The sequence below is a fragment of the Phodopus roborovskii genome, unplaced genomic scaffold, assembly GCF_943737965.1.
Source record: "Phodopus roborovskii unplaced genomic scaffold, PHOROB, whole genome shotgun sequence".
NCBI lineage: Eukaryota > Metazoa > Chordata > Mammalia > Rodentia > Cricetidae > Phodopus > Phodopus roborovskii.
Genome location: NW_026126418.1, coordinates 1,115,276 through 1,142,802, shown reverse-complemented (window position 1 = coordinate 1,142,802; position 27,527 = coordinate 1,115,276). Strand labels below are relative to the sequence as shown.

The 27,527-nt window shown below is 36.3% G+C and overlaps 1 pseudogene; it reads left to right on the top strand.

The window, feature by feature from the left end:
- The first annotated feature begins 2,017 nt into the window (after positions 1–2,017).
- LOC127221802 (N-lysine methyltransferase KMT5A-like) overlaps positions 2,018–27,527 on the top strand; it is a 55,944-nt pseudogene continuing 30,434 nt past the window's right edge.

Genomic DNA, 27,527 nt, shown 5'->3' with positions numbered 1-27,527 from the left:
TCTTTGTTTATACTGATTATTTGTAATTTTTCAATTTTATTTGTATGATTAAAACCATGCCTTCTTTTAATTTTCCTGAAAAGTAAACATTTTTCTATCTGTAACTCTAAGTTACTTTTCCTAAATTGGCACTTACCTAATTATTTCCCCCAATATTATGGCAAATTTATTGTGCCTGGATGGCATCCTAAGTGATAGTTTAATGAACCTCTTCTTAAAGCTGATGGAATATGATGCTTCATGGCATTTAATTTTAAATTGATGAGTGGTGACTTTGTCCCTTAGCATTATCAATAAGTTCAGTTATTATTATAGTGTTCAAATAAATGCCAATAGCTCTTCAGCCCAACCCATGGTAGCAATATCACATAGAAAATTGCACTCTTCACAAGGTGATAGAGTTAACATGATGGCTACCTAGGCGAAGCAGAATGCAGTGTAATCATACTTACTAGTTGCACTGCAATCATACCTTCTGGCAATATTTTTAATCTTCACTTGTAGTCCTGAATTACTGATGACTTTACTCATCAAGACTTCATATCCATGTCTTATTCTAGGGTCAAATTGAACACATCATGCTCTACTTTGACAGAATTCCTTTTTAAAATTCCACTTGGCTTCTCTGGTAGCTGTAATTTGTATATTCTCTTACTATATTTTAGTCATAATTCTATATTAGCAATTAGCATAATGTGGTTCCCAGAATATTGGCTCCAGTATAATACCTGGGAACTTGCTAGAAATGCAGGTTACCCAGTTCTAGTTTAGATCTACTCTATCTAATGTCAACTATATCTTCTCTGCACTAACTGGTTAAAACATTCATTTTGGGGTAATTAAAGCATCTACTTTGGTTTATCTTTTTTTCTGATTCTTTTTGAATATATGTAAACATAATAAAACATACTTATATATATATATATATACATATATATATATATACTGAAATACAGAAACATTGTAAGGCATGCATGCATTAAACTATGATATATAGTGGTTATTTGGTAGCATCTGTTATCTCATGGTCCATAATACCAGGTCCAGAAGCTACACTTTGCATTTTATTTCCTCCTGGCTTTTGTCCTAGTAGTTGGTGTGCAATCAGAATTGACTATCAAATCTTGTTCTCTAAGACCACAAATTCAATTTTGCCTTTGAAATATTACTAATATAAGTTGTATCTCCAAAATATCTTTCACTATAAGTTACATAATTCACAGTAAGTTCCAGGCCAACCTCCCACTTCTAGAATATTTGGTGGAAACTCTTACGGATTTCTTGATCCAGAATTATAACATAGAACACTACACTATCTCATCCACCAAGAGCAACTAAGGAGGCCCTGGATACAGACTGTTTTAGTTAGCATTCTATTGCTCTGATGAAACACCATGACCAAAAGCAACTTAAAGAGGGAAGAGCTTCCTTCCTCTTAAACTTCCACATCTTATTCCATCCTTGAAGAAAGCCAAGGAAGGAACCCCAAACAGTACTAAAGGCAGGAAATAAAACAGAACCCAGGAAGGAATTCTAATTTCTGGCTTGTTTCTCTTGGCTTGCTTAGTCTGCTTTCTTACATACCAGAGACTACCTGTCCAAATGTGTGGCATTAGGCACAATCAGTGGGGTCTTTCTACATCAATCATTAATCAAGAAAATGTTCCATAGACCCACCTGTAGATCAATCTTATGGAGGCATTTTTCACAATCACTCTTCCCTCATCTCAGGTAACTCTGGCTTGTGTCTATTTTGCAAAACAAACAAACAAACAATGGCACAACTCAATGAGGATGATAACAGGACTCTTAGGGAATGGAAACTGTTAGCTGAGCGAGGTGTGTTATGCTGTACACAAGAAGAGTCATGAGCCAAGAAGCTAAGATGTGGAGACAGAAACCCTGCAAATGAGAGGCTCAGGGAAACTTTTGTATGGTTTTATGGATTTGTGCAGATGGAAAAAAACCATAAATCTAAATAAAATGCCCAAATAAATGAGTAAAAGTCTACGACAAAATGTCTAGTCAAGAAACCCAGGTATGGACCCCAAACATATTTCCTTGAAATTTATGTGAGAAGTCAAATACAAAGAGGTAGTTAGTGGTTGGAGAGCTAGTCAAAGGTTTATGCCATGTCACAGGTCTGTTTATACAATAAGGAAACTCATTGCTTACCCATCACAGGTGCACTGATCACTTACTTAAACTTTCAGGTGGATCTTGTGTGGCATTACATCAAGGGAGAAAAGGCAAATCAAACAGATCAGAGCTTACAAAACTGGAACCCAACTGTGGAAGGTTTTATTTCTTTCTTAATCATTTTATTATTTGAAAAGTTCATACATATACACCATGTATTTTGAATTTATCCACCCACACCTCTTTCCAATTCCCACAGGGACGTACCAATCCATCTCCCTCTAGACTTCATGTGAATATATTTTTATTTTAATTTCTACTATTGTTATTGTATTATTATCTTCCTGAGCCTAATTAGTGTGAATTGATTTATGGATGTGAGGCTATCCACTGGGACATGTTCAACATACCAGTGCCCCTTCCCCACCTTTTCCCCAAAGAAAAGTGACTTTCCCTCCACAGCCATCAATTGCCAATAGCGGCTCAGTTGGGGGTGATGCCTTAGGAACCCCTCCCAATGGGAGTTGTATAGATTTGGCTTTGTACACATCATATGCAGTAAATCTCAGCTGGTGTGAGTTGGTGTGTACTTTAACCATGTCATGTCTAGAATGTGGCATTTCTCTTATCCTTTGGTTCTTACGTTTTTTTCAGGCCATCTTTTGTCCTGAGATTTTTTTCTCTGAGTCTTTAATAGGGGCAGGTTAATATAGATACTGGCTCTATGGCTAAAGCTTTGCCCCCAATGTTTATTTATTTATTTTTGCTTCAGTCTTGAATTAGATTTTCTTTTTTACTATTTTTTTTTACTTTTTTTGAGAATATCATAAAATTATATAATTTCCCTCTTCCTGTTCCTCCCGCCAAATCCTCCATATACAATGAATGATGAAGGAGAATAGGAAAGTATCTTTAAAGCCCTAAAATACATCATCAGGGAAGAATGTAATATCTTATGAGACATTATTTTAAAACACATAAGTTTAAATGTAGATGCATCTGAATAAAAAGCAAATATTATAAATGCAGTTGGAATGTTGTTCTCTTCAATCCTGACATAGTCTTGAATCACATCTTTCAAGTTCCTTTAGTTATTTATTTAGCTCAGGGCATAGAGTGGGTTATGGGAAAGTATTTTTCAAAGTTCCCATCTCCCTCTCAATTTTAGATTTTCTCTGTAAAAACCCTTCCTCATAGAGAGATTGAAAAGAGGAAATAATTTCTATCTACAAAGGTAAGTTTTGTGTATATATGGTATGAATTTGTACTTTTACCAAATTCTGAGGTTGAAACTTTAACAGTGTGTGACTGTGTTTGCCGATGTGATCTTTGAAAAGGCAACTGAGAATAGGAACAGTTTTAATGATGGGGCTCTTAATTCTCCAGCCTTTCTTTCTGTGTCAGTAATCTGATCTGTATGGGCAAGATCAGATGTTTGTAAAACTGTAAACTTAATATATGAATAAAGTTTTATTGAAATACAATACTTTGCATCATCCTTATAGCTATTACATGGCTTAAAATTCTGACTAAAATATTATGACATCTAATTATGTAGGGGAAAAAATTGCTGTACCCTGAAGTGTAGAGTGGCTTACTTGTCGTCTCATCATTAGATGGACTGGTTAAATGTAGAGCAGAGATAGAAAGGGAAAGAGGAAGGTGAGTGAGTTTTGTAAAAATTCTCTGTGAAAGTGAAAACTCTAAGCAAGTTTCTATCTTCTTTAGTCTCTTTGCCAACATCAGAAAACTATGTGTTTCCCTGCTTTTCCATGAAAGTGGTTCTTCATTATGTATTGTAGTTTTCTACTTCCTTCTGCGTGTTCTGCCAAATTTCTATTAATCTGAGCAGGTTTTGCCTTCTCTTACACTGTGTGTGCCATGTGATTTTTAGGGAGGTCCTGGCTGGTAATTTACTAGAAATTATTCCCTTCAAGGCACTGTATTAATAGTCCATATTTGTCATGTAACAAATCTGAGGAAACACCTTATGGGGTAGATTTGTTTCCATTCCCCTTTGACAAGTAAGACAGAAAATGCTCACACTTACAGCCTCAATGAAGTTCCCACAGTTAATAAGACACTACTCTGCAGTTGGAATCCAGAGATTAAACACAACAGACCTGGAGCCTGGGGAGAAAGCTCAGCTGGGAAAGTGCCTGGCTTGCATACTGGAAGACCTGAGTTAAGTCAAATTGCCCATGAAAACCGCCATGCGTGGTGGCATGCACTTGTCATCACAGTGAATAAGAGGCACAGACAAGAGGATTCCCAGAGGTTACTAGCCAGACAGGCAGCATATTTGCTGAGTACCAGAATCTAGGCCATTGATGAGAGATCCTATATCACAAAGGAACAGTGTTGTGGAATATTATTTTAAGGTATTTTATATATGTTGGGCAACATTGTTTTAATGATGCAAAGATGTGTTGCATTTCGTTCTGTTGCATTTGTGTAACTCTGTGAAGCTGTGAATCTTTGCCTGTCTAAAACACCTGATGAGCCAAATGTCCAATAGTGAGGCAGGAGAAAGGATAGGTGGGACTAGCAGGCAGAAAGAGTAAATAGAAGGAGAAATCTGGGAAGAAGAAAGAAGGAGCAAGAGAACAAGGAGAGGAGGATGTTAGGGCCCAGCCACCAGTCACACAGCCAGCCATGGAGTAAGAGTGGAAGTAAGGTTACAGAAGTAAGGAAAAGAAATAAGTTCAGAGGCAAAGGTAAATGCGATAATTTAAGAAAAGTTGGCTAGAAACAATCCAAGCTAAGGCTGGGTATTTACAAGAAAGAATGAGACTTGTGTGATCTACTTTGGAGCTGGGCGGTGCACTTCTACCAGAGAGAGAGAGAGAAAGAGAGAGAGAGAGAGAGAGAGAGAGAGAGAGAGAGAGAGAGAGAATGCAAAAGAGTCAAAGTGTTAAAATAATCAGAAAATAAATTTTTAAAAAAGCAAAGAAAGGTATACTGGATGTGAGGAAGACATCTAAAGTTATTCTCTGACCTCCACCTGCAACCCCCACCTGCAACTCCTACCAAACACACGTGCATGTACACGCATGGGCATACACACACATACACACACACACAAACATATATACTCGCTCTCTCTTAAACACACACACACACACAAACACAGAGGAGAGAGAGACAGAGAGGGGTGTGTCCTCCAAAGCTGAAACTTAAATTATCAACAAGTTTCATTTTTTATGGTCTTTCCAATGAGATAATGGATTTATAACTTGGTGCTTACATATACTTCTTATTGTTTACTTACTGGTCTTTACAACAGTGGATCTGAAATTACTGCCCTGCTATTACTTAACAAAAATTGAGACCAAATCCATTGAAATGTCTGAAGGACACTACTAGATATAATATAACCTACCCTATAGTGATATCTTATTAATACTCTAATAAATAAAGCTTGCCTGAAGATCAGAGGGCACAGCTAACCACTAGTTAACCATAGAGGTCTGGAGATCTCTACAGACAGACAGGAAGTGATATGGTTGGGCAGAGAGAGGAACTGATAAGATACGAGGAGACAGGACCTCAGTCTCTTTGGCTGGAAAGTAGTTGAGAAGGTAAGGTTTGGCTGTGGCTTGCTCCTTCATTTTTCTGATCTTTCAGCTTTCACCCCCTAATATATGTTTCCATATTTTTATTATTAAGACCAATCAGCGCTCGTGTTATACTATCCAAGCATCATGCCTCTAAAGGCTGTATTCTGAGTTTATCTATAAGTGAACTTTGTCATTCATACTTGTACTCATGCGTCATGAAAGGTACTCAGAACTGTGCTTTCTCTAAAGCTTGAATTATATGTGACATTTCTCACTTATAGCAATAATGTGTCATCTGTGTGCAGGGCTATAGTACAAATGCAGTGTATATTAGGTACTTGAAATAAAGCAATTGGAAGTCAGATGATATGATAAGAGGTCAGAAGCAATTACCCCCTCATCACTATTAGTTTTTTTTTTTTTTTTAGTGGCCCAGACTATTAAGAGGTAATTGATTTAAACCCAATATAAAGTAGGGATGCAGTGCCCTTATATGCTAGTAGAATTTGATTGGCTTGAATCTGTGCTTTAGGGAGTTTACCGACTGGTTTCTGTGCATGGATTCCTCATTCCTTGTTTAATTGGCCTCTGAGAAGGCAAAAGAAATCCCCCAATTCCCAAGAAGCATCCTCTCACTGCTTCTTTCTGCCTGAGGCTGGTACACAACTCATTCCAATAAAAGCTCATTGCCTTGGGCTATAGAACACATTCTGTGTTATCATTTTCCTGTTCTGGCCCACACACTCCTAATATCCTCTTTCACAAGCTGAAAATACATATTTTAGGAAACTTTGTTTAAAAACAAACATCAACTTCTAACCCTGTCTGTTTCACTTAGCCTGAAGACATTGAATTTTGAAAAGTAAGTGACCACTCCATAGATCTTGGGTTATGTAGTGGCCATCCACTGGTATATGTAAAATAATTGTATTCAGTAACATTATCCCTATCAGTTCTTTTTCCTTATGGTATATGCTAGATGAAGGCTGGTGGATGGGCTTTTATTATAGCTATTGTGTGTTGATATCATTTGACACAACAACAGGATTATTAGCCTTTTGTCAATCATCTGCACATTCACTACTGCCAATGGGGAAGATGTACTTATCTATGAGTTTAAGTTTTGGAAAGGATCATTTTCATCCCCATAGACTGTTACAGTCTCATCACTCTATCTCCTACTATATCCTAAAGAAAATCAGTATCAGTCACAGACATAAGAAAACTATTATTGATTTGCCCTAAGCAGATGACTGATCTTTTTCAAGGACACACAGACTCCTGATTTTGTACATGAGTCAATGGAATTGATAAATTTTCTGAGGAATTTCCTTTAGACCTAACAAATTTTAAGGCCAATAATTCTCTTTCCCATCAGCAGTTCAGTCAGACATATACACAGAATCTAAGGCATTCTTCACTTGGTATAGTATACTCAGTCCTTACCTGGGTAACACTAAATATGGCTGGGCAGAACAGAGCACAGACCAAGAATCTGGCTCACTGTTAGCCAGTATGTAAGAATAAACACTGGTATGCTTTGTACTTGCTAGGTCTCAAACCTGATACAGGTGGCTAAGGTGCCTATTTAATATCTCAAAGTGAACTGTGGCTTCCAGGGTTACCCTGCATTCTTAGTCCCTACCTGTTCCAGGATATGGCTGGTATAGCTGCTCCCTGCTGTAAACTTCTCTAGCCCAGGGGCTGGGCTGCCCTTCCACCAGCTGCCCTTCCCTCAATAATCCAACCATGTTTGTTGCCTGGTCTTTTTCATCTATTCTTTACCCTTAGTCTTGGTCTGGCCTTCCCCTTTCCCATCTCCTCACATGGCCCAGCTCAGCCTGGTCATGTCCACCCTAGACTCTCCCAGAAGTCCCTGCCACTGGCTATGCTCTCCAACATATCAACAATAAGTTTTTTTCTCTACCATGCCTTGGAGCAGTCATATCCTCTCCTTTTGATTTCTATCATTCAATACTATACTGAAACGCCCTATGTAGAAAAATCTCACAAAGTTAACAATTTTATAATTTGCAGAAAATATCAGGTTACAAACTCCTCATTAGCTTAAGGTTTTCGCCCACACATTTTATCCATATATGCCTTATATGTTCACAAGTACTTACTACAGGCATAACAACTGAGCCAGAAGCCATATGTTTAATGGGAAACTTTAGGAAACTGTTGCTTTCATTTGACAGCTTATGTTCTGAATACTTATTTATGGTTTTTTAAACATATATTGTTATATCATCTTAGGATTTCCTCCTGATCTATAAACTAAAGTTTAAGAGAAATTCAAAGAAGGTTATAACTTTACTCCAGAGCAAAGTAATAGAGAACTTCTTTTAGGGAAAAAAGAGTTATGGAGTCAGATATAAATTGATGGAGAGGATTTTGAAAATTTGGGAAGAAGGAGAAAAGCAGGCACCACAGACAGAAATGAGGATTTCATTTACTGCTTATTAAAGTCTGTCCAGGTTAAAAAGACTAGAATGAAAGATTTGTTAGAGGAAGTAAAAATATAAGGAGACATGTGATTATTTTATACAGTATCTTCACTTGATTTTACATATTGTTCTTTATATGTGGCTTAGATATTTAATTCCTGACACCAGATACATTTAAATCTTTAATGCCTTAGGATAGATAGTTTGGTAATGTGGCCCAAACACCAAAATATTCTTCATTATATGAGAGACAAACTTTATCCAGGCTGCTGGCTTATGTGTCCTCAGGGCTCTGTGGCCATTCTAGCTAGGAAAGCTATATATATATATATACATATATATATATATATATATATATATATGTACTTACAGGCAAACTATGCTTTCACGATAGGAGGATGTGGTAGTTTGAAAGAAAATGGTCCCCGTCGGAATTGGCACTATTAGGAGGTATGGCTTTGTTGTAGTAGGTATGGGCTTGTTGGAGAAAGTGTGTCGATGTGGTGGTGGGATTTCAGATCTCCTATGCTCAAGCTATGCTTGACTGTTAACTGTGGATCAAGATATAGAGCTACCTCTACAGCACCATGTCTTCCTGCATGCTGCCATGTGTCATCCCTCCCGCCCCCCATGATGATAATGGACTAAATACCTGCAACTGTAAGCCAGCCCCAATTAAAATTTCCCTTTATAAAAGTTGATGTAGTTATGGTGTCTCTTCACTGCAATAGAAACGCTAAGACAGATGATAAATATAAGAGACCTTGAGGGTGGTGTATTTTATCTGTTATTATCTCAGAGACCCTTAGAAATTCTTCATCAGTCATAAGTAATTCTCTCTGTCATTGAGAACAAGTATTAGTTCTAATTCATCCTTTGAAGAGATTGGTAAAACCTACATCTGTTTCTCTGCTAATTTCTGCCCAGCCTACTATTAGTAGAGTTATTATTTTTTCCACTGAGTCATGACAGAAAAGATGACAACTATGACTCTTTTAACTTAGAACCTCCTGGTGAGAGCTGGAGAGCTATGTGGTTGAGAAGGTTGGAGAAACCATGTGTATAATTGCATACTCCGCAGTTTTTCATGAATTTTTATTTGTAGTTGTGACTTTGATCAGATGCATGTTGCATACAGTGAAAATGGAAATGGTTTATAGGATGTAGATGAAACCATGACCTCATTTTATTTGAGTAGATGTATATGTAGCTCCATAACTATACAATAAGACTTCTTGAAGTCTTGGATAAAATTCTTGTCTTCTGACTTAAAAAGCTCTGTTCCATTTCTACTGTAACTATCATAAAGCACACATATACATGAATGTGCTTGCCTGTTCCTTTGGGATAATAATTTAGTATGTTGGTATGTGTTATTTTACAATAAAATAAAATATTTCAAATAGAATTTCAAGGCCATTTGATCAGGTCCCGGCTAACTCTTCATCTTGCTTTATTCCCCCTAAATTTATTCATGTAGTAAAGTATACTAGACTTATCAGATCTTTATAGAATGTTCAGATGATTCATTGGCATGAAGGGGGGAACTTTGAATTATATTGTATTTGCCCAAACTCTGTACTTGGAAATTAATTTAGTACATAATGCAGTTTAATAATGCTGACCAATTGGATCCTGATTTTATACAACTCAATATGCTTCATAATTGTGGTAGTTTGAATGAGACTGTCCCCCATAGGCTCATTCTTAAGAATACAGTACTATTGTGGTGCATCAAATTGAAGAAGTCTAACTCTAAACACCCTTTCACTTTTTCAGTCATTCTTTGATTGTAACCATTCTGGAAGGATTGAAAATACCTTAAAGAAACACCTATGACACAAACTTTGGCCTTCAGTCTCCAAGTTGAGACTTCCCAGGATTTTCATGCTGGTAGAAGGAAAAGGCTAAACCCTTGTGCCATCGAGGATAACATGTCTCCAAGGGAGAGATTTAAATAGTTGTGATAACTTGCTGTACTACCTTACAGAAGACAGTAGATCCCAACGATGATAGACAGAACCATACCTTGATCAAGAAACCTCAGTTGTATCTGCCTCTTGCTTTCTGTTTAAACTTGTACTCATTTCAGGACTCCTGGAGATGGACCTGATGGTTCACTGGACCTTGTAAGGAGTAAGGTTTTTCCGCCCGCTGCTGGTCTTGTCCCACCACCGTGCCTGCCCCAATTAACACATCGAGACTCTGTATTTGATATAATGCTGTTGGACAGTTACTTGTTTCTTATTGGCTAGCTCTGTCTTAAGTATTAACCCATTTTTATGTATTTCCACTTGGTTTCACCTACCGGGGAGTGGGGCAGGCGTCTGGTCTCCCCAGGCTCTCCATGCTGACTCCTCTTACTCCTTCCTCTTCCCTCCTTGTCCCCTAGTCCCACCTATCTTGCTTTCATATTGGCCAATAGTACTTTATTCATTAAACCAGTATAAGAAACATATATACAGAATGACATCTCCCATCAGGACCTCTTTGTTTCTTTAACAATGTCAGCATACTGAATACATTTTCTTTTTCTTCTGACTATAACTTGTTTGTTTTATTAGGCTATTAAGAGGGAGTGGCTAAGTTTAATTTATTGAAGTTGCCAGAGTACAAGCTCTACCATAACAGTTCCAACAACACATATTTAATGGCTATTTCCAGAAAATGTATGTGCCTACCTAAGACCTAACCTACTAGAAAATAACTTCCTTGATAAAACTCTTGCCTATGACTAGAGACTGCATCCAATCCAGCTCATCTTTTCTGTAAATGATGTCTAATATTATGTGTTGAGGCCTCTCTTTAGAACCTCTGTTTCTGTCCTATTGTTGCTGACACCAATTGTTTTAACTAAACATTCATTACTATTGATTCAATTGGTTTGACATTCTCTTCAGACTGTTTTGACTATTTTAAATTTTTAAAACTATAATTTATTTGACTGTGTGTTTGGGAGGAAATACATTCATATACACATGTATATGTAGGTATACTTAGCTCTGTGTATACAAGTGGATGCCAGATGTTAAAATAGTATATCTTCCTTATTCCCCACTCTCCAGGGAACCACTGTATTTTCACTTGAGACAGGGTATCTTCCTGAAACTGGAGTTTACCATGTTAGTTAGGCTAGCTGGCCATTGAGTCCCCAGGATTCATCTAGTTCCACATCAGTATTGGTGATGCAGATTCATACAGCCATGTCTGTAGTTAATGTGGGTCCTGGAAATCAAGACTCAGGTCTTCATGCTTGTACAACAGGTATTTTATCCATTGATGTATCTTTCCAGTTACTTTTTTGACTACCTATTCTAATTTTGTATTAGGAAGATACAAGCTATATAATCTCTTCTTCTCCCCAGAAGCCATTGCAAATCTGCTCAATTCTCCCTTTCCCTTATACTTACCCTGATCTGCAGTTATTAAATGTTGACTTCCTGTTTGTTTTTAATTGACCATAAATTTAGTGAAGATAGAGCTATTGGACATTGTGTCTACCACTGTATTTTTATAGCTCAGAACACTCATGAAAAAAAGTTTCCAATGATGAAATAGGAATAAATAATGTAGTGGGGAAAGTCTTTATCAGTCACATCTTGGGCTCTATAAGTCATACTCTATGTGCATACCTCTGATTCTGCATATCTAATTTGCCTCTGGGTAAGTGGGCTAACTCAGCAAGATATAATTTCAAAGTAGAGTATTGTTGATTACTGAATGTAAATTATAGATATATCATTAAATCTTTATAAGCCTGGTGATTCCACTCTTCTCTACTTTTAATAATTGGCTCAAAATCTGGGTTCATCTCTGGAACAGTCCAAGTCCCTTTATGATATAATGTGTCCTACTTCGTTTTCTGTTGCTGTCATAAACACCATGACCAAAGCAACTTGAGGAAGAAAGGATGTACTTAATCTTGTACTTCTAGGTCACAATCCATTATTGAGGAAAGTCAAGTCAGGGACTCAAGTAGGGCAGAAACTTGAAGTAGAAATCAGGAAAGAAAGCTGTTATTGGCTTACTCCCTCTGGATCATGCTCAACTAGCTTTCTAATATAGCACAGCACTGCCTACCCAGAATGTCACCACCAATTGTGGGCTGGGCTTTCCCACATCATCAACAATTAAGACAATTAACCACAGACATGTACACAGGCAAATGTTATCTGGGTAATTATTCAGTTGCAACCTCTTACGAGATAATTCTTGATTGTTTTAAGTTAACCATAAAAACTGACTAGGACAAATGTTACACATCTTTCAAGTGTTCATAATCTGATATAAAAGGCTGGTACTATCAGCTTTGTTTTTTAAATCATTTTTTAGACATAGATGAATAGTTTATTAAATAGGAATGATGATTGCATGTCTTAATAGCAACACAAAACTTAAAAAGTCATCATCTTTCCTTGTAATTTCCAGCTAATTTTCTCATCTTTCCTTTTTGTTCAGTTCATGATCATTTTCCATGGGATGGTACAGTTCTCATTCTTGTGAAGAATGTGTCTTCGCTCCTTAGTTAAAGCACTATGGAAACAACATCATGATGGAGCATCTGCAGGTGCAGCCCTTAGGTAAGTCTAAACTCAGTCAAGACAATGATAATTATTGTCACAAGTTCAATTTTTTTTCAACCTGACACTTAAATGGATTGCCTTAAAATATTATTTAAAAGTTCATAGGTGTTTATAATGCATTTTAAAAAACAAACTCATCCCCTTTCTTCATTTTCTTCACATTTTCCAGTTTTATTTTTTCGAGTCAACTTTCACTTCATGTGGTCTTTGTTTTAAATAAACCCACCAAAGGCTGTATTGTGTATAGGACCATCTACTGTATTAGGATTAGACTTCCATGGGCCATATCATGGGAGAACTGAATCACCCACTCCTTGAGTCCATCTATTTCTAATAGTTTCTCAGAAAAATATGTATCACACATTCTCTCATGAATGTTGGTATTAGCTTTGATTCTTGAGATATGAGTGTTAAACTGGAGTACTGAAAGAAGACAGAACTAGTAACAGGGCCATTGAGACACATTTATAGGGAAGTGGTGGCATGAAAGGCGAAAGAAGGATAGTGGAACAGAAAGGTTCTGTAACCTATTGGTAATGTTTCTAGTGTTAGTTGGTTAGGTCTGATACAATGCCTTCGTCACAAGCATTACAGGCTATTGATATTGTTCTTAGTTACCTTCAGGACTTGAAGAGAGGATCTTATTGATGAAGACACTATGTAGTTGAGTCATAAGACATGAATAAATCAATGTGGTGTGAACTGGTAGTTTCATTATTACTGAGCAGCTTCCATTGTGTTGAGAAGCTCTATGTCTACTACCGGAGGAAGAAAAGTAATCAACAGTGTACCCAGCTGTGATCTCTGTGGCCACAAATATATTACATCTAATGATAACATTTCACTCCTGGCATTCAAAGACATTTATGATCTCATAACATAAAATGCATTTAGTTAATTTCCAAGTTACCATGCTTTTCAAAGGTTTAATAATGCTGTAATGCCCAAAGTGTAATGTTTTGGTCTGAATATTTATTTTCCAATGTAATATTTATTTTCCCATAAAATTCATCATATGATCTTTTTACTATGAACTCCTGTAAAAATTCTAAAAGTTTACTACATTCCAGTATATTTTGGCTTAAAGCAAGCATTCTTGTTCTCAAGTGAGGAAAGGAAAGCATTGACTGACAATTGACTGCACCTGGAAACAGAAGCCGGTCACTCTTGTGATGTATTTTCTTGAATTTCAGGTTATTTGAAGCAGGAGGACCCACTCTAAATTTAGACAGTGCTTTCAGTTGACAGACTAGATAGAGGGAAATTTTTCTCTTGCCTATTTGCTCTCGTTCTCACTGGTAAGTCCATCCATTCTGTTTCAGACTCATTCCTTCTCAATAGTCAGAACTATATTCTTTGGGACTCCAACATAAATTGAATACCACAGCAAACATCCCAGGAATCTTGTGAGGCCTTTATCACCTGTCTAGGACTGTTTAAGCATCCAGGGTTGTGAGCTGAGCAACTACTGGCCTCTCCAGTATTATTGGTGATCTATCAAAACCACATTCTTTAAGCTAATTTAGTGAATCCCTCTTTAATATAGAAATATATTATAATTTATATTAATTCATTCCATCTTTCCTGTTCCTTTGGAGAACACTAATACAAGAATATATCAAGCAATGACTAGACCAAAGTAAGATAGGAACCCAGAAAGAGAATTACCAAGCCCTGCATTCATCTACATTACAGAAGCTGGATTTGTGGATATATCATACATTCTTTAGAAGCTGTAGAAAGCTCTATGTCTATGATTTAACTATGTACAATACATGTAGCTTCTTTCCTTGAGTAGCTATTCCTTATTTCTTCATCTTTCATCAGTATACTAACCATTGCCTCAGGTTTTAATACACAGTATCTAATCCTACAGGAAATTTCCTGGCCTTAGTAACCTTTTGAAACCTTAGTACAAACCTCTACCACCCCATACATCTTGTACTTTCATTTCTGAAAGACCAGCAGCATGTGAATGATAGTGACAAGTTCCTTTCCTTTGTCAGCTCAAGATGTCTTCTGGTCCCCCTACTCTTATAGCTGCTATGACCCTTGTTTACCTTAGTAGCTGACCTAGCAACATGTTTCCCTAAGTGACTGCTTTTGATCAGAGAATCAGTTCAATGGCAGTCTTACCTCACACTTCCTCTTCTTAATTGAATTCTTATCTTCACATTTTTTTTTCTTACAGGGCATCTTACCCGTGGTTCCATATAAGAGCGCCCTGTTTCTCTTTAATGCCAATAATTTTGTTTAACAATTAGACATGCTTTCTTCCACTACTAGTCTTGTCCCCACCTTTGAATTCACTTATGTGTGGCAATACTTTATGATATAACAAATAAAGCTTGTCTGAAGATCAGAGTGCAAAGGTAGCCACAGTAGCTAGCCATAGATGCCAGGCAGTGGTGACATACACACACACATACACACACACACACACACACACACACACACACACACACACACACACCTGTAATTCCAGCACTAGAAAGCACTATAAGGTAGGAGGAGACAGGAGCTCAGGGCAGTTTGAGTCAGTCTGAGGAGTAATGCAATCTGGAGCAGTGTGTGGTTCAGTGGATTGCCCCTTCAGTCTAAGCACTGGTAGAAGTGAGAACTCGCTAGTATCTGGCTGCTTTGACTTTCTGTTCTTTAGCTTTAACCCTAATATCTGTCTCTGGGTTTTTTATTATCCATGCTACATCTGTCTTCCAACATGAGGCTTAAACCCATGTCGCTGAGATTAAGAGTCTTGTGCTCTGTTTGTGCCAGACTTAATGCTCCTTTCCACATCCAATTCCAAATGCTTCATATTTCTCTGACCTCTCTGAATATGATCTAAGAGCCCTGAGCAGTAATCACATCACACCTAGATTTACGCTGGATTCTAATTTCTTCCACCAAAAACTGTAGTTCTAAACATTTGAATTCACCCTTAATTATTATTTAATGACATGGGCAAAATACAGCCAGATTCTTTTCTAAAAGACAAATTGAGTGACATATAACCCAGTTCCCAATACAGTCCTTGTCCTTGTCTACCATGTGCTGGACTTCTACTGTCTTCATTTCTATTAGCATTCTTGTTTTTTTCAACTCCTGCCAGAATGACCCATTGAATTCTGCTTACAGCATTCTCGGGTTTCTTTAGCACATGGTTTTGTTCTCTCTTTTCCACATTTCTCCTGAAAAACCAGTTCTAAATGCCTATGGATCACATGGTAAGATCATGGCAAAGGTCCCCTTCTCTGTACTGCTTTTCTATATAGTAGTTACTTTTCTTATTACTGTGACCACATGAGTACCTGGTAAGAAGCTCATTTAAGGCTTTCTTTTTCTCCTGATTAGAGGCGGTAAAGTCCATCCTGGTGGAGTAGGCTCTGCAGTGGAACATAATGTAGCTGGTCATAATATGTGTATATTCACAAAGCAGAGAAGGATGAATGCTGCTGCTCTTTAGGGTCTCTTTCCTCTGGCTACATGTCAGCCAGTCTGCAGTTCCTCTAGTCTTAGTACATTTCTACAAGCAACAAATTCTTGTTACCATTGCTAGTTAAAGATTTTGTATATATATATATATATATTTATGTATTTGACATGTTCTTCTTACATGTTTGTCTCCCTGTCACCTCACCACTCAGCCAATTTCAGTATGTGCACAAATACTTTTATTTCCTGAAACCCAGTGTTAGTAAATGGCCTGATTAGATTCAAAAGAACCTTTTGTCCACAATAAAGCAGATCAGCTCTATTATTTTCATTTATCCTTTAGTAAGTTGATGCTCAGTGGGAAAAATTATCTCAACAATGAGGAAGTTAAGAGCATTAGAAAAAACAATATGACTGCATTATTAGCTATGGGGCTCTGTGGAAATCATTTCTTTTTCTAAGCCTCAGTGAAAAAATAAAGATAACAGTGCTTATCATATAGTATATGCATTAGGCTCTATTATTAATAACCAAATACTGCAATGGAATGCAGTATCTAACAGAGTTTGTATAGCAGGAGACCCTGAAATTCACCGGAATAATGAAAATATTGGTATTATTAGAATATATTCAACACTTTTAATAGGAAAAAACAAAAACAAAAACAAAAAACTGGTGACATGGATAGGGTACTTAAGGCAAAGGACAAAATGCCCTTGACCATGACACCTGCATTTCCATGGAAAATTCTAAAGTTGAATGTTTATGGTCCTTTCCATATTTGGTTCTAAAGATGCCCCCATGGAATACTTTATATTTATGATGCAAAATTGAGGAGATTACCATCATTTGGCATTTCTGTTAGGAAATCAAAGGAGCAGATATTACTGAAAATGATCTGTTTATTTGTATGTTTATATCCCTGGTTTCTTGATGTGTACTATTGTTTTTTAAGTGGAAGTAATACAATAGCTTTGCAAGATAACCTTGGGTTATCTGAATAGCAGAAAAAAGTTTCCTTTTTTAAAAAGCAGGTCTCACTCTATTCAGACCCAGGGAGGGAATAGGGGGTAAAGAAAGATATGGAGAAAACTTCAAAGCTCTGTGAATAATTAATAGTTAAGGTTTTTTGCACATTTTTTTTTCTTATCAAAGAGAATAAGAAGATACTTCTAATTAGAATTGGAGCCATGAAACAACAGAGCTGCAGAAAAGCTTCAGTTGATGTATATAAACCCTTGTTTTGTGGAAGAAAAATATAGGAGCCAGGAAATTGGACTATAAGCCCAAGTACAAGTGATAGAAAACAGTGAGTTCTGTTACCAAACCCTTCAGACTTTAGTTTTGCTTATCAGATTAAAAATTCTATGTTAATTCAGTTAACTCTACCCCCCACCCCCTGTCTCTGTTAGAGAGGGAGAAAGTGAGAGACAGAGGAATTCTCTTTGTGACTGTTTAAGTAAGATTAGTCAGCCTTTACTGGATTTTGGAAATTTTGCTTTCAGTTCCCAACTTTCAATATGGGTGGGGTGCCATTACAGATATTTATCCTAAGGCATTCAGACTAAACATGGCTTCTGGAGATGTGAACCCAGGTCATTAGATTTCACAGCAAACACTTCTCCTTCTTTGAGTCATCTCCCCACCATCTGTTAAGTTTTTACATATGGTACACATCAATATATTAGTATAGGACTGAATTGACAATTATATAGAATGGTGTTTGAGAGCATAGTTATTGATACAAGGAAAATTTGGGACTCTAAATTCTACAATCTGATACTTAAGAAGTCTCTAAATCCCATTTGTGTTAATTTTCAATATATATATATATATATATATATATATATATATATATATATATATGGAACATAATCACATTTTGTACCACTTCTTAATTTTGAGACAGTTAATGGGATAATTAAGATAAATGATTAATTATACATAGCATTTATGGCTTAAACCATCTAAAATCCCTATTTCTGCATTATTAAGTATTTCTTGTCTCTGTGGGTAACAAGCTGTTGTTTTAAAATTGTTTGATACTAAACTAAAGTCTTTGGAGACAGACAACTAAGTGTTATTTATCTCAATAAACTAAAAAAAATGTGCTAAATATTTACAACCAAAAAGAAACACAACTTCAATCTTGAGTTATATGCTATTACATGCTCCTTATCCAGAATAATATATGTGTGTATGTATGTATATATGTATGTGCCATAGTAATCATTTGCTGAAAGTAGCCAACATGTTGGAAACAACCTTAATTTAAAAGCTACATAAATATTGGAAGTAACTTGCAGATATGATTCTATAATGTCTGTTAGATTGAGTACTTGTGGGTCAGCTGGGAGTAGCAATATAAGTTCTTCTCTTATAAAATGCTATTATTTATTTATTATTTTTCTTATTTTATATATTGATCCCAGTTACCTCTCTTCCCTCCCTCTTTCTCTCCCAATTTGTTCTAGGGTTCCTCCCACTTTCTATTCTAGGAGGGTCAGTGTGGCTGGATTTAGATTGAGGTCTTTAATCCATTTGAACTTAAGTTTTGTGCATGGCAATAGACATGGGTCTATCAGCAGTGTTTTACATACCATCATCCAGTTGTGCCAGCACCATTGTTCCTCCTTCCATTGTATACTTTTAGCTGTTTTGTCAAAAATCATGTGTTTATATGTGTGTGGTTTAATATCAGGATTTTCTATTCTATTCCATTGGTCTACCTGTCTATTTTTGTGCCAATACCCAGCTGTATTCAGGACTATAGCTTTATAGTAGAGTTTAAAGTCGGGGATGGTGATACCCCCTGAAGTTCCTTTATTGTACTTTTGTTTTTCCATATAAAGTTGAGCTTTAGCCTTTCAAGGTCAGTGAAGAATTGTGGTGGGATTTTGATGGGGATTGCATTGACTCTGTAGATTGCTTTTGGCAAGATTGCCATTTTTACTATGTTGATCCTACCTATCCAAGAGCATGGGAGATCTTTCCATTTTCTGGTATCCTCTTTAATTTCTTTCTTTAAACATGCAAAGTTCTTGCTATATAGGTCTTTCATTTGTTTGGTTAGCATTACCCCAAGATATTTTATGTAGTTTGTGGCTATTGTAAATGGTGATGTTTCTCTGATTTCTTTCTCAGCCCCTTTATTGTCTATATATAGTAAAGCTATTGATTTTTTTAAATTAATCTTGTGGCATTTTGCTGATGATGTTTATCAGCTGTAGGTTCCCCTGATAGAGTTTTTCGGGTCAGTTATGTAAACTATCATATCGTCTGCAAATAATGAAATTTGACTTGTTCCTTACCAATTTTATCCCCTTGATCTCCTTTTGTTGTCTTATTGCTTTAGCTAAAACTTCAAGTTCAGTATTGAAGAGAAATGTAGAGAGTGGACCCCTCTCTCCATTTAGTTTGATGTTGGCTGTTTGGTTTATATTGGTTTAATTATGTTTAGATATGTTCCTGTTATCCTTGATCTTTCTAAGACCTTTATCTTAAAAGGGTGTTGAATTTGGTCAAAGGCTTTTTCAGCATCTAGTGAAATGATCATGTAGTTTTCCTTTTTCAGTTTGTTTATATGGTGGATCACATTGGTAGATTTTCATATGTTGAATCATCCCTGCGTCCCTGGGATAAAACCTACTTGGTCATTGTGGATGATTTCTCTTATGTGTTCTTGGATATGATTTGCCAGTGTTTTATTGAGTATTTTTGCATCAATGTTCATGAGGGATATTGGTCTGTAGTTCTGTCTTAGTTGTGTCTTTGTGTGTCTTGGGTACCAAGATAATTGTAGCTTGGTAAAAAAAAAGTTTGGTAATGAATCTTCTGCTTCTATTGTATTGTGTTATTGTGTGGAACAATTTGAGAGATGTAGAATTCTGTACTGAAGCCATCTGGCCGTGAGCATTTTTCTATTTCATTACGGGTTATAAGTCTATTTAAATAGCTTATCTGTTCTTGATTTAATTTTGGTAAGTGGTACCTATCCAGAAATTTGTCTGTTTCTTTTGAATGTTCAAATTTTGTAGAGTACATGTTTTCAAAGTATGACCTGTAGAGTCTCTGGATTTCGTCAGTGTCTGTTGCTATGTCCCACTTTTCATCTCTGATTTTGCTGATTTGCATGTTCTCTCTCTGCTTTTTGGCTAGTTTGGATAAAAGTTTGTCTATCTTGTTGATTTTTCAAAGAGCCAAGTCTTTGCTAGAGTGATTCTTTGTATTGCTTTCCTAATTTCTACTTTATTGATTTCAACCCTCAAACTGATTATTTCCTCACAACTACTCCTCCAGGGTGAGTTTGCTTCTTTTTGTTCTAGGGCTTTCAGTTGTGCTGTCAATTCTCTAGTGTGACTATAAAATGCTCTTGAAGATTTCTGTAAAGTATCCCTCATCCCTTTGTGTGCCATGTTTTCTCTTCTGTTTAGTAAACATAGACAAAAGCCTTTTGTTAGGAACAGGCACAACTCATACACATCAAACACAGGCACATAGCAGAAAGACAGATTACTGACTACATCGAGATAGAAGATGAAGGGAGAGATTTGGAGAATTGAAATTTCAGATTGCTCTTGGTCAAACTAATCCCGATGGAAATAGCTTTTTTTCATTCTTTAATATTAAATCAACACATTTTAGTATTTTCTGACTTGTTATCTATAATATGCTATATGATATACAACATATTAAGAAGTGAGGCATTGTTGGAGGTAATTAGGTGAGAATGGCAGTATCCTTATAAATGAATTTGTTCCCTTATGAAAGAGACTCAGACTACCTATTTATTTCTTGTGCCATATGATGAAATAGCTATGAGACACTGTATATGAATAAGAATGTATACTCTCACCAATCCCTAAAATTGCTGCTACCTTGATGTTCTCATTCTTCACACTGTGTAAAATAAGCATATGTTGTTTATAAACTTTGAAGTACACACCATTTTTCTATAATGCTCATTATGATTGAAGGTAGTATGTTTCTAGTGGCAACTTCACAATATGTCTTGCAAAAATGCATGTGAGGTCTAAGAAGACATAAATGTATAAGCATGTTTAAGTGTCTTTGTGTAGATATTAAGAAAAGTACCTCCCATAATCTACCCTATTTGTACATATAAAATCATATACTTAGATAAGTAATGATTTAAAGTTTTCATAAGAGGCCAACTGGCTTATGGAGGCTTAACACAGGAAACATTTAGATTTTACCTGAGATGCATTATTTGTTTGTATGTATTGTACCTAATGACATAATTTTGGTGATAACTTGGAATTGTATACTGTAGCCTGAATTTTCTCAGACTATCGGAAAATTTAAGTCCAGGTTAAACAATGGAAGTATTACAAATTTCTCAAGTTTAGTTAGTTCCTTAAAATAGTGCCACAAAAGAAATGTCAGTAACACATTTTTTTTTTTTTTTTGTAGTTTGAGAGTGTCAGTCTTTCACACTGACAAAGAAAAAAAAAATGAAAGGAAAGAAACCTAACAGCCTAGACAGGAAACCATTGAACTGTTAAAATTTGTGGTAAGGATTCTGAAATGTATTTCTCTACAATTGATGGCTTCTGGGTATATGTGTGTGTGTAGGTGGAGGACGGCTTAGTTTTCTTTAGGGGGCTAGCTACTTGGAGTTTGACCATGTTCCAGTGAGTATATGGACAACACACATTGTAACTGTGATCTTACTTGAGGGGGTAGCAGGTGGGTAGATGGGGAGGACTGAGAATTGAGTATGATCCGGGTGCATGATATGAAATTCTCAAATAATCAATAAAAAGATTATGTTGGGAAAAAGTTATGATATTCTTAAAAGGTAGACTTCCACTTGTCCCAGATAGGAGATGACAAAGCCTCTACAAAGGCTTTTCTGGTTTGCAAAAACTCCCTTTATTCTAGGTTCACCATATCCCTGTTCTTTCACTAGAAATCCACATTACTTCAGCTATTATGTGTATGAGCTTCACAGCTTATCAGCCCTAAGATAAAATGTATTGGTATTGGTTTTCTTTTCTTTTTTTTTTTTTTTCTTTTTTGGTAGCAGATCTCCATGGTATATTTTAGCAGTTCTGATAGACATGAAGATTCCTTGTAGTCATCCTCTCAGGATCTTAAAAACTAGGAAATGTGGGCTGACCAACTTCTAAAACATAATGAAAAGAAAGTGTAATAGAAATAATTAGGATTATGACTTTAATTTAACCACTAGTGGTGTTCCAAGAAGGTATTAAAATATCTTATATGCCTAATGATGCATCTAGGAAGGAAGCTTGTATTATAGAAAAAAGAGTTTAGTAGGAATATTTTGTTTTTCCACAGGAAGCCTCCCAGAACACATGGCATCCATGAGATGTTTTTCTCTATGCTTTTCTTCTCTCAGCTTCAGAAGAGGTCATTCTTATCCTCTGTAACCTGTATTAGCCAGTTTCTTGAAAATCCTGGTTGCAGAAAATCGTATTCTACCTTATAACCAAGAATAATTAAAAATTCAATAAATACATTATTAAAGTCTTTCAAAGTACCATAATGTTGTATTAATGTCTGAACAAAACCTTTTGTGTTATTTTGTCTTAATCTCCCATTCACATTTTAGTGGTTTTCATGTTTTCCGTACTTTTACCATCATGGTTCTGTCTCCAATGTGGTGATAATTACAACTCTACTCTCCTTGCTCTTCTCTCGTGCTCACTGTTGGCTGTTCCTCTGTCATTCTACAAATATGCACATTAAACAATTACTAGGGAAATCGGCATTCCCAAAATGTCCTTCATCTTTTCTCCGGAGGTAAATATGTGCATGTGTTTCTATGAAATGCTGCTCTGGACTTCAGGTGTAGTTTTGACAAGTATTTAATACTCATAGAATCAACTCTACTAACACCACAAGGGAGTCCACAGGGGGAAAAAAAGGACTTAGTCATAGATTAAGTCTTTGTATCTCTCTGGAAAATGTGTTTCCTCAGTTCTTATGTTTGACCATGTGTGATGACAGTTGGAAATGGCTAAAAACTGAATGAGGCTGAGAAATGTAGCAGTATTTTGTATCATCTTAAAAGGAGTTTTACATAAATGAAGTAAAATAGGATTAAATGAATTTGTTGTAGTTGTAAATTTTTACACACAAATTTGTATATATATGTGAAATCTCCATCATAATCAGTATATTAAAAAATCCCTCCAGAATAATATCTTGGACACCACAGAACAATTGACCTGATTCCTATCATTACAAATAAGTTCTAGCTGACAATTTTTGCACATAAGTAAATTTTCATATACTTTCCATAAATTTTCATGAAATTTTATAAACTTCACATATATTTCCTTTTCATATAGACTTATTCTTTGAATACATATTTTAATTTAATTTGCTCTTATTAATGGAATTCCAGGGGTGTGTGGCAATTGTGTGTTTATTTCATAAGAGACTACAAACTTCACAAACAATTGTAGAATTTTACATTTCTACCATCAATGTTGAAAGAATCTATTTTTCTTTGTCTTCTCACCAACACTTGAGGTTTTTAAATTTTTAATTTTATTATCCCAATGAATTTCTCAAATTAATTAAAATTTAATTTTGCTTTTACTCACCATGTTTACAGTAGGGTATGATTCCAGTATTATTTAAATATCTTGTCATGAAATTATTGGGTAGCCAAATATTACTTTTTGTTAAATAACATCTATTCAAATATTTTACCATTTGATGTTGTTTTAATTGCACATCATTGGTTTGGAGTATTGTAATATATGTCTATATAATTTGTATGTATATTGTACTTTTGTTACATATATGTATTATAGATGTATATACGTGTTTATAGATTCATAATATTTTCTACTTGATGTCTTCCATTAAACGGCATCTATGATATTTCTCCGTGAACAGACATTTTGAATTTTGATGAAATACAGTTTAAAAGGTTCATTATCTAATCTGGTTTCTACATTTTATATCTTTTCAAAACTATTTTTTATTGTTTCTTTGGGAATTTCACATTATGTACTCGACCCTGCTTTCCTACTAGTCCCGCCCCTTACCTCTGTAGCATTTGCCCCCAAAGAACCCCTCAAAAGTAATTAAAAATGAAACAAACAGAAAACCCCACCTTGTTCCTCTTTCCCATCTCTCCAACTCCTCTCCATTCATTCTAGTGGCACTGGGACCTGCAGTGTGTCACCTACTATCAGTCCCACCCACAAGTGTACTTTGCTAACAATCTTTTGTCTGGTTCAAGTCCTCTGGGACACCTTCATCACTGGACCCTCACTGAAACTCCTCTCGGATATCCTGCTGTTGCCCCGAGGCATGGAGTACTTTGTAGCTGTCTTTACACAGGACCAGTCATAGATGGTGTATGTTAGGGTGAGCCAACGCAAGGCCGGGGATATTCTCTGGCTGGTAACTTAGCTGAGCCACTGCGATGCCTCCACCTCAAGAGAGGGGTGAAGTCAGCTCTTCTAGGCTTATGTCATCTGGCCCATTTCTCCCATGACTGCAGCGAAGGGTGGTGCTATCTCTCCGAGTAGGGGTGTCTGCTCTCCACTGAGTGCTGGGACCAGCACTGCTGTGCCAGTGAGGCGCAGAGCCAACCAGCCTAGGGCCAGGGAAGGATGGACCCAGCTCAGGAAAGGCCTCAGACTTTAGCACTCATGGTTCCTATGGCCCCTACCCTCCCCCCATAATAACATAACTCACATGGACATAAACACAGATCCCGACTGTAGCAGTAGCATGGATCCAGACATGGCACTCAATAGTAGCCCAGGACCGGCAACACTGTGGTCCTGTGTGGCAGCACAGCATGCTCAGATTGCATGGTCCTAGGTAACCAACACGGTCCCAGGTGGCGGTTTCGATTCTGGGCATCCACATGGTACTCCATGGTAACAAGAGCCATGGACATCGACTCAGACCCTAACTCCAGTAGGACTATGGACCCACACATTAACCTTGGCAACATCCCGGCTGGATCACATGATGATAACCCTGGTGGCAGCAAAGGCAACTCAGATTGGCTTTATCAGTAGCATGACCCCGGGACACCACTATGGCTTCATGGTGCAGCCTAGTCCCCAGGCATCTGTGTAGCTTTTGGTGACAACATGGGCCAGGAACATCAACAGAGATCCTAGCTGTGGTAAGACCTGTACATTTTATATCTTTATAATTTCTTGTTTACAGTAAGGCATAAAGATTTTTTTCTGTTATATTGTTTTAGATAACACATATAAGTCAGTGTTACTTATTTTATGTATCATGTTCAGCTCCTCCTAACCACAAACTTTTCCATCAATTATCTTAGCATTTTTTTGAAAATTGATCACAAATATAGGGATCTAGTTCTAGGATTTTGTGTGTGTGTGTGTGTGTGTGTGTGTGTTTATATATATATATATATATATATATATATATATATATATATATATATAAATCTGTAAGCATTTCTTATACCAATATCACAGAATCACATATCTTTAATTGATATAATGTCTAATATATTCTGAGATTAAATACTGGGAGCCCTTTAAAATCTTCTTCAAATTCCTTTTAGGAATCAATTTGTATAAATTTATAAATTTCTATTGGTATTTTGAATGGTAATATATTGACTCAATAGTTGCTTTTGTGGATAATATCAGTCTTTGTATTCAAAGGCAGCAAATCTTGGCTTTATTTTTCTATTGTTTAATTTCTTTCATGGTGTTTATTATCTGAATTAGCTTTTGTTTGTAGATATTTCCACATGCATAATCAAGTTATCTATAGTGGCATCTTTGCCTCTCTTTTCCCAAATTTGTGCTTTTTGAAAAGCATTTGTCTTCCAACTTGCTTTTGCTTTGTTTTGGAGTATCAAAGTCCAATCCTGGCACATTCCACATGTGCACTGAGTGATGCACTTCTGAGATATGTGCCTACACTGTAAATATAAAATGTTAATGTTAAATATAAAAGCTCAGAGGGAATATCTGAAATGTGTTCCAAGTTTTCAGGCAGAAATTGATAAACCTTCTAGTTAGACTAGTTAAGAGCAAAAGCCATACATTAGTTAATAAAAGAAATGGGAAGGGGAGGCACTATACAGATCCTGCTGACATGAAAAGGTTAATAGGACAAGATATGAGTGTATTAATGTTAATGCTGGCTTCTCATATAAAAAGGAGAAAGTTATTTGAAAGGCATATTTTCTTAAAATTAGATTAAGAGAGAATAGAAGTTCACAATCAAATCTTTTATTACAATGAAATTTCTAAGTAAATAGCGTCACTGGTCAATTCTATACTGATGGGAGATGTCATTCTGTAAATATGTTTCTCATATTGGTTAATGAATAAAGCGCTGTTGGCCAATAGGAAAGCAAGGTAGGCAGGACTAGGAGACAAGGAGGATTCGTGGAAGTAGTAAGGAGGGATCAGCATATAGAGACTGGAGAGAGCAGAATGCCGACCCTAATCTCTGGTAAGATGAGACCACGTGGAAATACTTAGATTAATAGAAATGGGTTAATACTTAAGACAGAGCTAGCCAACAAGAAACTAGTAACTGGCCAACAGTATAATATCAAATACAGAGTCTGTGTGTGTTAATTCCCCAGACCAGTGGGGAAAACCTACTCATAACCCTACACAACATATAAGATAGTAACAACACAAATTTTTCATGCACTTTAAGCAAGCAACATGACCCATTTTGTTCTAGGCATTCAGAGTTGTCTTGATTTCAAACAATATATAAACATTAATAAGAAAGTAATTACAGATTAGGGGTTTTCATGAACATAAACAGTAGCCATTAATAAAACAGTCCCTGAGTAAATTTAGCAGTCTTCAAAAGAAGGACACATATTGACTTAGTGATGTTCACTTTGAGTCTTCTTGCAGCTTTAAATCCTGACTAGAAGTGTATGCATTGCAAATGAGCCCATCCCATCCTATAGTTTGCTTCTGTTGTACCCGCTAGCTTCACGAGTATACTTTCCTAAGACTCCACATAATCTTTATAAAACAATTCCATCATGGCAACAACACCAACACAGAAGAGAATTATTTTTATGAGTAAGAATTGTGCCCACTTCTGTAATATGATCTGATTAGTATCTTCCATGTATTCCCTAGAAAAGAAACAGAAAACAATGTCATAAACTGCATGATAACGTTTTCCACAAACATGGACTAATGAAAAATGGAGAATGAGATAGTCATTCCCTTAAAATTATAAAGGAGCTAAAATTTCCTTTTGTCTAGTGAGATTGTTGACACATTAGTTATGCATGTGGGTGATTTTAATGTCAATGAACCTACTGAGCTACCATAAAGATGATAGCACTCATGATAGATGAGATACCTCAGCAAGCA